The sequence below is a fragment of the Callithrix jacchus genome, chromosome 9, assembly GCF_049354715.1.
Source record: "Callithrix jacchus isolate 240 chromosome 9, calJac240_pri, whole genome shotgun sequence".
NCBI lineage: Eukaryota > Metazoa > Chordata > Mammalia > Primates > Cebidae > Callithrix > Callithrix jacchus.
This window is the reverse complement of record NC_133510.1, coordinates 46,314,475-46,323,920: the sequence shown is the minus strand read 5'-3', so window position 1 is coordinate 46,323,920 and position 9,446 is coordinate 46,314,475. Positions and strand designations below refer to the sequence as shown.

The following is a 9,446-nucleotide window of genomic DNA, read 5'->3' as shown; positions in this document are numbered from 1 at the left end:
TTAAAAAAAAAAAAAAAAGCAAGCATGGAAAATGCAACTGAGGTTTGTAGAACTTGAAAGCAGAAGAAGCAGTTCTTGCTGTTGGAAAGTGTACCATCTTTATGTAGTAGATGATCACTAAGGGGTAAATTCCTTTTAAATGATAGACTCCAAGCAACTGACTCTCCTAGTACAATTCACTTTCAGTTCCTAATTTTCACTTAATGCCTTTTCAAAGGCAGGTACTTTACCAAGCAAGTTAGGCTTGTATTTTTAAGTTTTCTGGCAGATTGCAGCTAATCCTTTCTACCAGGATCTAAAATTTAAAAAAGAGGTTAAGAGGTTTAGACAGAAGAGATAGGAGATATTTCCAAGCTGCATATGGAGAAGATGACACAAACTTTGAAATCTTTATCATCCCATCTTACTTATTAAACTCCCACCCATGTTCTGCTCTATATTAGAAAAAGCAAAACAAGTTAATCTTGTGCAGCTTTGGTAGCTCATGAAGAGCCACTGTTTTAAGTGCACCCTTAATAGGGTTTAGCTTATCAACCCACCAAGCAGGGCTCACTTAGGCAAGTCAGGAGAGTTGAGAAAACAGTAGAAGAAAGCCTGGGCAATATGGTGAAAGCTTGTCTCCACTAAAAGTACAAAAAAATAGCTGGGCATGGTGGTGCATGCCTGTGGTCCCAGCTGCTCCAGAGGCTTAGGTAGGAGGACTGCTTGAGCCTGGGGAGTTGGAGGTTGCAGTGAGGCATGATTGTGCCACTGCACTCCAACCTGGGTGACAGACCAAGACCCAAAAATAATGAAAACAGATGGTAAAAGTAGAAAAACTGCCTTGGAAATGCAAGTGGAAACGTGTCTTATATGCTAGGAACATTAATCTAGGTCGGTTACAAATGCTTACAAAGCGAGACTGTTGTGGCTTAGACAACATACCACATCGTTGTTCAGTGACATGAGTAGACAGGATTTGGGAGCCAGAGGTTCCAGTTCTGGGGCTTCTTTTAGCCTCATGCCCAACCTGTGCCTCAATTATCTGGCTCTAGAAGGAAGAAACAGTCAACTCACATTGAGAACACTGACAGATACTTAACTATTGTTTTGTTTTGTTTTGAGACAGAGTCTCACTCTGTCACCCAGGCTGGAGTGCAGTGGTAAAATCTTGGCTCACTACAACCTCCGCCTCCCAGGTTCAAGCGATTCTCCTGTCTCAGCCTCTTGAGTAGCTGGGATTACAGGTGTGCACCACCACAGCTGCCTAATTTTTTATTTTTAGTAGAGATAAGGTTTCACCATGTTGGTCAGGCTGGTCTTGAACTCCTGACCTCATGACCCACCTGCTTCGGCCTCACAAAGTGCTAGGATTGCAGATGTGAGCCACCAAGCCCTGCCTTAACTACTGTTTTATAAGGCTCTTTGCTTGACATAGGGAAGTGAGATGTGTTCCTGCGAAGTCAGTCAACTGTAGATTTGGAATGCTTTGTATTCAAGGGTGAAGTCTCTTCTCTCATTACTACTGCTGCACTTCTACCTTTCCCTGGAGCAATTGAGCAGCTCTTATATATTCAAGGCGGGAAGTTCTCCAGAAAAGCTAGTCCTGAAAGTAGTTGGGAGCCAACAATCACAGCAGCTGGGGGATAAGTCCATAAGCCCAGTAATTATATAAGTTATATATAATTGTAGATTATCAGTTGTGCCAACAATACTGTATTGAGTATCTGGAATACAGTATTGTTGGCACAACTGATAATCTACAATTATGGTTTTAAGTACAAGAATTAAAAAGTATTTTTGAGCAGAAAGCATGCACACACTTTGGAAACAATCCAAGAATAGAAGACAACATTTAATAAAACAACAAAATGTGTGTTACAGTTATAAATCCTAGGAGAGATCAGAAAGAATGGAGTCCCATGTTAAAAAACTAATTCTAGGCCAGCCGCGGTGGCTCACGCCCATAATCCCAGCACTTTGGGAGGCCGAGGTGGGTGGATCATGAGGTTAAGAGATCAAGACCATCCTGGTCAACAAGGTGAAACCCTGTCTCTACTAAAAATACAAAAATTAGCTGGGCACGGCGGTGCATGCCTGTAGTCTCAGCTACTTGGGAGGCTGAGGCAGGAGAATTGCTTGAACCCAGAAGGCAGATGTTGCAGTGAGCCAAGATCGTGCCATTGCACTCCAGTCTGGGTAACAACAGCAAAACTCCATCTCAAAAAAAAAAAAACCCGATTCTAGAATTTCAAGAGAAGAATGTGCTTTAGGCTTCACATTGTTGTTCTTCATCTTTTTTTTTTTTTTTTTTTTTTTTTGAGATGAAGTCTTGCTCTGTGGCCCAGGCTGGAGTGCCATGGCACGATCTCAGTGCACTGCCTCCCGGGTTCAAGCAATTCTCCTGCCTCAGCCTCCCGTGTAGCTGGGATTACAGGCACACATCACCACACCCGTCTAATTTTTGTATTTTTAGTAGAGACGGGGTTTCACCACGTTGGCCAGGCTGGTCTTGAACTTCTGACCTCAGGTGACCCACCCACCTTAGCCTCCCACAGTGCTGGGATTACCAGCTGAGCCATCATGCCTGACCAAGAGATCATTCTTGAATAGAGGAAAAGAAGGTTATTGTCAGGGAACAATGTAGGATTGAGAGCTGATCATTACCTTAAGTGGTAACGGATTCTGTTGGTGGAAACTACACTGGCTAGAACTGGTGGTCATCATATGAAGGAAGATCAAGTCAGATTCAGAGGATTTTGAGTATCATCTTCCTCCCAGTAATTCTAGATATCCTTTGCAATTATAGCACTTTTTAAATTGCTGTACTATTTTCTTTTCTTTTTTTTTTTTTTTTTGGTAATCAACGAGAGCTTGTTATGTTGCTCAGGTTGGCCTTGAACTCATAGCCTTGCCTCCTCAAGTGCCAGGACAACTGGCTGGAGCCACTGCGGCTCCCCGCCCCCCCTTTTTTTTGTTAATTAAATTGCTGTACTATTTTCATTTTTTATTTGGGGATTTTTTTAAAAAAGATTCCTGGAAATTTTTGTTAATGTCCTAAAAGATCATAGTTTTCTAAATCAGTAATTGCATAATTATTCAACTATTTTTTGTAACTGTTCAAACTATTTAACCTAGAGTATTTTAAAAATATCTCTCTAATCTATCTATCCATTCATCCATCCCTCTGTTGCCCACGTGGAGTGCATGTGGTGATACCTTCATGGCTCACTGCGGACTGGACCTCACCCAAGTGACCCTCCCACTCCCACCTCCTGAATAGCTGGAACTACAGATGTGCACCACCACACCCAGCCTAGATTATTTTAAATCTTAATAGTTTAGGCAACACTCTGCATGTTTTTCCAAATTTCTGAGTTACTATAATAAGTGAAATTATGCTTTTTTTTAAGGTCATATATCTATGCAATGAAACTACACCGGAGTCAGACGTTCTTTGACTCAAATCTTAGAGACGTCACTGTTAAAAGAAGGATATTTTCACACAACTGACAGGGTTTATATGAAGTTTAGACATAACACACTAAAACACCTAATATGGGCCATATTTAAGTTCTGAATAGAGGACAACCAGTACAGTACCAATGATAGGTACTCAAATGAGAGTTGTTAGTGTCATTGTCACCTGCTATATTATAAATAAAAAACAATATAGTTATCTAGCCTCTGGAGTTGGACTGCCTGGGTTAGAATCTGGGCTGTGGCACTTATTGGGGTGACTTGGGATGTGTTGCTTATTCTCTTTTTGCCAGAGAATGGAGAAAGTAGTAACGTTTATCTCAGAGTTGTTTTGAGGATGAAATGAGTTGATGGGTATGGAGAGCTTAGTATCAGTCCTGGCACTTAACAAATACTTTATATGTTAGCTGTTATTTTCCTGACGTCTGGGGGCCAAAGCTAGGTGCACAGAAAATTGCTTAGAGCAACTGAACATCTTGTCATGCTCCCTCCAAAGCTGATTTGGGAATAAATTGCCTATTACTAAATTATTGTTAGGAAAATCCTGACTTTTAAATATGTATCTACTTTTGCCTATATTTAGCTACTTTATCCGTATGCCTGGGGGAAGGTCAACAATGGCCTCCGCAAGGAAGGTAACTGAGAAGCGGCATAACCCAGTGGAAAGCATTTGTAGAAAGATCAGAGCTATCCACAAGAGAGAAGCGATTTCGAATCCAATTCAGCAGATTATCAAATACCAATCTAGCAGTTTTGATAGCCCACAGACCAACACCAAGAAAGATTTTGAAGAGATACTGAGGAAAATGACTGCTGCTTGTGTTCTTACGCCTGACTCTCATTTGTCAAGTTCTGAGGAAGTCGATGCCTTTATTTCATCTCCTCAAATAATGTCTCCAAAAACCCCATCCACTTCTCACCTCAGCTCTCCTGAGACTGCATACTCTGTTATTCTCACAAGTTCTGAAAACGCCTCAAAGCCGAAGTCACAGAGCAACAAGAATTGCACATCTTTGATGTCCCAGATCAGAAAAGGGGAGTTATTCTTTAACAAGGATTTAAATAACTATTGTAGGGAAAATAATTTCAGTACCTTAACACTTGACTTTAATTCCACCTTTGGTCAAAGCTCAGAGTGTTTTGATCCTGAGGATTCAGTGGTAAAAAAGTTATCTCTGAATGAAGATGGTAAATATTCATCTTTTAATGTTTGTCCTTCCAATAGAGCAGTAAGCATGTCTACTTTTAGAATACCTGAACTAAAAAATAAAATCCACATTATTAAAGTGTGGATGGAATCATCCATCTTTCCCTTTCTGTTTTATGTTTGTTTCCAGAACAAAATAGAATGTCATGATGGGAATACTTAGATATAGGGGAGTATTTCCCTATATGTAAGGGAGGGTGTTTATTATGATAGGTTTTCTTTGTTAAAATTAAACCAAAAAAGGAAAATTAATATTGCAGCACAGAAAGCATCAGAATTTACAAACTTTTTCTTCTGATAGAATGGAAACAAGGAGCTGATCATGGTAAAGAAGATGTAAGATACAGCATCAACAGGGCCTGTGAAGAAGAGGCACTCACAAGTATTTTTAATGCATGTGACAGAAAACAGAAAGGTAAGCTGAAAATTCTCTGTGCACTTGTTTGGTAGGACTCACCAAGTCATCTGAACTTTCTATTGTGAGAGAAAGGAAAATGATTTGTCTGTGGGGCTCACTGTCTGTGTCTACACATGTGATGGATGTCACCTAATTTGGGAATAAGGTTTGCTCTGTAAGGCTTGGTTATTTTCTTATAATTTCTCTATGCCCGTTTTGCATCAGCTTATTTTAACAGTGACTTGAATGGTTCTTTTTGAACTTATCAGCTGACTTACCATCTTTACTTATTGAAACTACTTACATGTCATAGGTGATGCCCCACAGGAAATATTCTTTTCAAATATGTAAAACTATACAAGTTTAACTCAAAATTTTTAGGTAATTTTGGACTTTCACTTCTGTTTTTCTTTAACTTTTGTTTTGGAGATGTGTTCTTTTTAAAATTTCCGAACCTGAAACTACAAAAACCCTAGGAAATACCATTCTGGACATTGGCCTTGGCAAATTATTTATTTATTTATTTTGATTTTTAATTTTTTTAATTGCATTTTAGGTTTTGGAGTACATGTGAAGAAAATGTAAGATTGTTGCATAGGTACACATGTGGCAGTGTGATTTGCTGCCTTCCTCCCCATCAGCTGTATCTGGCATTTCTCCCCATGCTATCCCTGCCCAACTCCCCACCCCCTGCTGTCCCTCCCTTATTTCCCCCCAACAGACCCCAGTGTGTAGTGCTCCCCTCCCCGTCTCCATGTGTTCTCATTGTTCAACCCCCGCCTATGAGTGAGAACATGCAGTGTTTGATTTTCTGTTCTTGTGTCAGTTTGCTGAGCATGGTGGTTTCCAGGTTCATCCATGTTCCTACAAAGGACACAAACTCATCATTTTTGATGGCTGCATAGTATTCCATGGTGTATATGTGCCACATTTTCCCTGTCCAGTCTATCATTGATGGGCATTTGGGCTGGTTCAAAGTCTTTGCTATTGTAAACAGTGCTGCAATGAACATTCGTGTACATGTGTCCTTATAGTAGAACGACTTACAGTCCTTTGGATATATACCCAGTGATGGGATTGCTGGGTCAAATGGAATTCTATTTCTAGGTCCTTGAGGAATTGCCACACTGTCTTCCACAATGGTTGAACTAATTTACACTCCCATCAACAGTGTAAAAGTGTTCCTATTTCTCCACATCCTCTCCAGCATAGCATCTTTTGTCTCCATATTTTTTTTTTTTTTTTGAGATGGAGTTTCGCTCTTGTTACCCAGGCTGGAGTGCAATGGCATGATCTCGGCTCACCGCAACCTCCGCCTCCTGGGTTCAAGCAATTCTCCCGCCTCAGCCTCCTGAGTAGCTGGAATTACTGGCATGTGCCACCATGCCCAGCTAATTTTTTGTGTTTTTAGTAGTGACGGGGTTTCACCATGTTGACCAGGATGGTCTTGATCTCTTGACCTCATGATCCACCTGCCTTAGCCTCCCAAAGTGCTGGGATTACAGGCTTGAGCCACCGTGCCCGGCCCATATTTTTTTTTATTGCATTTTAGGTCTTGGGGTACATGTGAAGAACATACAAGATAGTTGTATAAGTACAGACATGGCAGTGTGATTTGCTGCCTTCCTCCCCATCAGCTATATCTGGCATTTCTCCCCATGCTATCCCTCCCCAACTCCCTACCCCCTGCTGTCCCTCCCCTATTCCCTCCAACAGACCCCAGTGTGTAGTGCTCCCCTCCCTGTCTCCACGTGTTCTCATTGTTCAACCCCCGCCTATGAGTGAGAACATGTGGTATTTCATTTTCTGTTCTTGTGTTAGTTTGCTGAGCATGATGGTTTCCAGGTTCATCCATGTCCCTACCAAGGACACGAACTCATCATTTTTGATTGCTGTGTAATATTCCATGGTGTATATGTGCCACATTTTCCCTGTCCAGTCTATCATCAATGGGCATTTGGGTTGGTTCCAGGTCTTTGCTATTGTAAACAGTGCTGCAGTGAACATTCGTGTGCATGTGTCCTTATAGTAGAACGACTTACAGTCCTTTGGATATATACCCAGTAATGGGATTGCTGGGTCAAATGGAATTTCTGGTTCTAGGTCCTTGAGGAGTTGCCACACTGTCTTCCACAATGGTTGAACTAATTTACACTCCCACCAAGAGTGTAAAAGTGTTCCTATTTTTCCACATCCTCTCCAGCATCTATTGTCTCAAGATTTTTTAATGATCACCATTCTAACTGGCGTGAGATGGTATCTCAATGTAGTGTTTTTTTTTTTTGAGACAGAGTTTTGCTCTTGTTACCCAGGCTTGGAGTGCAACAGCGCAATCTTGGCTCACCACAACCTCCGCCTCCTGGGTTCAGGCAATTCTCCTGTCTCAGCCTCCTGAGTAGCTGGGATTACAGGCATGCGCCACCATGCCCAGCTAATTTTTTGTATTTTCAGTACAAAATGGAGATGGGATTTCACCATGTTGACCAGGATGGTCTCGATCTCTTGACCTCGTGATCCACCCCCCTCGGCTTCCCAAAGTGCTGGGATTACAGGCTTGAGCCACCTCACCCTGCCCTCAATGTAGTTTTGATTTGCATTTCTCTAATGACCAGTGATGATAAGCATTTTTTCATATGTTTGTTGGCCTCATATATGTCTTCTTTTATAAAGTGTCTGTTTGTCTCCTCCACTCACTTTAGAATGGGCTTGTTTTTTTCTTGTAAATCTGTTTTAGTTCTTTGTAAATTCTGGATATTAGCCCTTTGTCAGATGGGAAGATTGCAAAAATTTTTTCCCATTCTGTTGGTTGCTGATTCACTCTAATGACCGTTTCTGTTGCTGTGCAGAAGCTGTGGAGTTTGATTAGGTCCCGTTTGTCTATTTTCGCTTTTGTTGCCAATGCTTTTGGTGTTTTGGTCATGAAGTCCTTGCCTATGCCTATGTCCTGAATAGTTTTGCCTAGATTTTCTTCTAGGGTTTTTATGGTGTTAGGTCTTAATGTTTAAGTCTTTAATCCATCTGGAGTTAATTTTAGTGTAAGGTGTCAGGAAGGGGTGCAGTTTCTGCTTTCTGCACATGGCTAGCCAGTTTTCCCAACACCATTTATTAAACAGGGAATCCTTTCCCCATTGCTTGTTTTTGTCAGGTTTGTCAAAGATCAGATGGTTGTAGATCTGTGGCGTTGCCTCTGAGGCCACTGTTCTGTTCCATTGGTCTATATCTCTGTTTTGGTACCAGTTTTGGTACAGTTTTGATTACTGTAGCCTTGTAGTATAGTTTGAAGTCCAGTAGTGTGATGCCTCCTGCTTTGTTCTTTTTTGCTTAGAATTGACTTGGCTATGCAGGCTCTCTTTTGGTTGCATATGAAGTTTAAGGTGGTTTTTTCCAGTTTTGTGATGAAGGTCATTGGTAGCTTGATGGGGATAGCATTGAATCTGTAAATTACTTTGGGCAGTATGGCCATTTTTATGATATTGATTCTTCCTAACCATTAGCGTGGAATGTTTCTCCATCTGATTGTGTCCTCTCTTATTTCATTGAGCAATGGTTTGTAGTTCTCTTTGAAGAGGTCCTTTACATTCTTTGTTAGTTGTATTCCTAGGTATTTTATTCTCTTTGTAGCAATTGTGAATGGCAGTTTGCTCATGATTCGGCTCTCTGTTAGTCTGTTATTAGTGTATAGGAATGCTTGTGATTTTTGCACATTGATTTTGTATCCTGAGACTTTGCTGAAGTTGCTTATCAGTTTCAGGAGATTTAAAAATATGGAACGCTTGACAAATTTGCATGTCATCCTTGTGCAGGGACCATGCTAATCTTCTCTGTATTGTTCCAGTTTTAGTGTATGTGCTGCCAAAGCGAGCATGGCAAAGAATTTATTAATAAGTTCCCAAAAGCAATTGCAGCAAAACAAAAATTGACAAGTGGGACCTAATTAAAGAACTTCTGCACAGCAAAAGAAACTGTCAACAGAGTAAACAGACAATCTAAAGAGAGGGAAAAGATATTCACAAACCATTCTGACAAAAGTCTAACATCTAGACTCTATAAGAAACTTAAACAATTCAACAGAAAGAAAAACCCCGTTAAAAAGTGGGCAAAGGACATGAACAGACATTTCTCAATAGAAGACATACTGCAGCCAACAAATATATGAAAAAAATGCTCATCATTACTAATCATTAGTGAAATGCAAATCAAAACTGCATGAGATACTGTCTCACACCAGTCAAAATGGCTTCTCTTAAAAAGTCAAAAAACATGGCCAGGTGTGGTGGCTCACGCCTAAAATCCCAGCACTTTGGGAGGCTGAGGTGGGTGGATCATGAGATCAAGAGATCGAGACCATCCTGGTCAACAAGGTGATACCCAATCTCTACTAAA

The 9,446-nt window shown here is 40.8% G+C and overlaps 1 non-coding gene across 1 annotated transcript; it reads right to left on the bottom strand.

The window, feature by feature from the left end:
* Nucleotides 1-8,821: 8,821 nt before the first annotated feature.
* Nucleotides 8,822-8,928, bottom strand: LOC118144577 (U6 spliceosomal RNA). The gene has a single exon (XR_004729345.1). It is a non-coding gene; the product is annotated as a U6 spliceosomal RNA (small nuclear RNA).
* Nucleotides 8,929-9,446: the final 518 nt, after the last annotated feature.